General features: G+C 43.9%; 1 pseudogene; it reads right to left on the reverse strand.

Moving 5' to 3' along the window:
• Nucleotides 1-927: 927 nt before the first annotated feature.
• Nucleotides 928-1645, reverse strand: LOC103749258 (annotated as a pseudogene).
• Nucleotides 1646-2278: the final 633 nt, after the last annotated feature.

Consider the following 2278-nt stretch of genomic DNA (forward strand, 5'->3'; position numbering starts at 1 on the left):
TGGAAATTGGAAGATTATGAGAGATAACCTGGGTGTGGTAGCCCATGCCTTTCATCCCAAGCACTTGGGAGGCAGAGGAAGGCAGACCTCTGTGAGAACAAGGCCAACCTGGTTTATATAGTGAGTTCCAGGCCAGCCAGGGCTACATAGTAAGACCCTGTGTCAAAAAAAAAAAAAAAATATATATATATATATATAACAAATATATTTATATAATATATATAATGAGAGATTAGTGGGTTCTGGGAAACAGAGGGTGCATTCTTGGTAAAAGAACTATAGAACAATGTGAAGGATGCCCAGGATGTGCAGTTGGGTTCCAGAAGCTCCAGGTGATTCTTGACAGCTGATATGTAATAGAGATGGATGATAAGGCTTGACATATAGGCAGAGGCCAGATCATGTGTATGCTTCCTACTTTGCTGCTTAGATGTGCCATCAAAGCATTCTCCTCCTTCTCCACTCTGGAATTTTATTTCGTCAGGTAAATACAACAATGTGTTGCATAATGACACTTTGACTAACAGCACAATGCATATACAGTATTGGATCCTTAAGAATAGACCCCCTTAGTGAGGTGTAGCCATCTTGACTGCATGACTATACTCTATGGTATTCACACAGCAATGAACTCACCTGATAGTTCATTTTTCAGAACACATTCTCATTGTTATGTAACAAATGACTGTACCTTCTTAATCTTATTGCTGTCTTGGGCTCTCTCCCATTAATTATTTGGAGACTGTGATACCATGTCCACAGGCTCTTCTCTGAAATCTTCAGCAACCTAAATTAGTCAGGGTTCTCCAGGGAAACAGAACCCATAAGATATATATGCATCCAGAGAGAGATTTATGTTAAGGAATCAGCTCACATAAGTGTGGAGGCTGTCAAGTCTAAAATCTGTTGTGCAGACCAGCAGGCAGGAAACTCAGGCAGGATTTCTTTTTCTTTTTTTTTTAAACAGACTTAATTCACTTTATTTTTGTCATATACAAGCCCTACGTGGTAGCCACAACTGGAGCCTGGGTCCTCTGTGTGGAGACTCGTGTGGGTTTTCAGAATATGACAGGCAAATTCCTGATAGGGAGACTGGGTGAACATGCAGTCAAGGTTAGGTAGCTGCAAATTTGGGGAATGGCATCAAAGGTGGCTTTAGTGAAATTGTTCAGGGTGGCAGTCAACCCCTGGCTGACATGTAGTAGTTATCAATACTAGTCATCAGCAACAATTTCTTGAACACAAGAGCAGAGTTGACACCAGTGCCTCTGGGGCAGGGGCAAGGGCACGACCACAGACCCACAGCGTCCTGTCACCTTGCCTGGAAAGATGTTGGTGGGGTTTGCCAATCTTGTTTCCCCAAATAGCCTTTCTGCATAGGGATAAGAGAAAGTTCTGTCAAAGTGATGGCCCCTCGGGTGGCAGTGGCTACCTCCTGGAGCACTTAATACCCAGACCAATGACAGTTGTAGTTCCCAATGGTAACAAAAGCCTTGAACCTGGTCCACTGGCCAGCTGGAGTCTGCTTCTGCACTGGAAAGATCTTTAAAACCTCATCCTTAAGGGATGCTGCCAGGGAGTCCAGCTTGGTGATGGGGATCCACTCCATGTCTTTGGCTTTGCTTCTAAGGACCCCGACCACCATGGACATGACAAAAATCCTGTCTCCAGAACCTTCCAGGCCCACTGTACAAGCATCATCTGCAATTTGGTGTTTGCCCAAAGAAGACACTCAGGCAGGATTTCTATGTTTCAGCCTTAGGGAAGAATTTCTTCCTCTTTAGGAAACCTGTTTTATTCTTCAACCAATTGGGTGAAGCCCACATATATTATGGGATTAATCTGTTTTAATCAAGGTATATAAACACAGGGGCTCAGTCAATAAAATGCCTGCTGTGCAAGCATAAGGACCTGAATTCCGATCCCAAGTAAAAGTCTGGTGGCACATATCTGTAAGCCTAGTGCTGTGGGAGGGGCAAAGACAGGCAGAACCCTGGAGCTTGCTGGCCTGCCAGTCTGGCCAATCAGTAAACTCTGGGTTCAGTAAAAGACCCTCTCTCAAAAACTAAAGTTGAGAGCTAGAGAGATGTTCAGTGGGTAAAAGCACTTGTTTTTCAAGCCTGAGGGCCAAAATTTGAATTCCCAACACTTATATAGAAAGCCAGGCATGGTTTCTTGTACCTGGAACCTCAACAATGGGGGGCAGAGACCGATGAATCCAGAGAGCTTCTAGCTCAGTGAGAGACCTTGCCTCAAGGAAATAAGATAGAATGTGATA

The sequence above is a fragment of the Nannospalax galili genome, unplaced genomic scaffold (assembly GCF_000622305.1).
Source record: "Nannospalax galili isolate Female #2095 unplaced genomic scaffold, S.galili_v1.0 scaffold6, whole genome shotgun sequence".
Classification (NCBI taxonomy): Eukaryota; Metazoa; Chordata; class Mammalia; order Rodentia; family Spalacidae; genus Nannospalax; species Nannospalax galili.